Raw genomic sequence first — 595 nt, forward strand, 5'->3', positions numbered from 1 at the left:
TCACTGCAACATCCGCCTCCTAGGTTCAAGCAATTCTCCTGCCTCAGCCTCCCAAGTAGCTGGGATTACAGGTGTCTGCCACCACACCCAGCTATTTTTTTGTAGTTTTAGTAGAGACAGGGTTTCGCCATGTTGGCCAGGCTGGTCTCCAACTCCTGACCTCAGGTGGTCTGCCCGCCTCGGCCTCCCAAATTGCTGGGATTACAGGCATGAGCCACCGCACCCAGCCCTTGCTTCGTTTGTTCACCCTCTCCTGCACTTCTTTGCTTTCCTATGGCTCTGCCCGCCCATTCACATGTAAGAGCCAGTATGCCAGGGACTGGGATGTAGGAAAGCAAACCGCAAGCAATGACAACAATTTATTGAGCACCTATTACATATCAGATGCTGCACTGGGCCCTGAGAACACAACAGTGAACGAAACAGAACTCTTACCCTTGAGGGGAGCTTATGAGGCAGGGGAGGGAGACAGACAACAAATAAGATAAACAATGTCAAGTGGGGCCGGGCGTGGTGGCTCACACCTGTAATCCCAGCATTTTGGGAGGCCGAGGTGGGTGGATCACCTGAGGTCAGGAGTTTGAGACCAGCCTGG

This window comes from Mandrillus leucophaeus, unplaced genomic scaffold, assembly GCF_000951045.1.
Source record: "Mandrillus leucophaeus isolate KB7577 unplaced genomic scaffold, Mleu.le_1.0 Scaffold17, whole genome shotgun sequence".
Taxonomy (NCBI): domain Eukaryota; kingdom Metazoa; phylum Chordata; class Mammalia; order Primates; family Cercopithecidae; genus Mandrillus; species Mandrillus leucophaeus.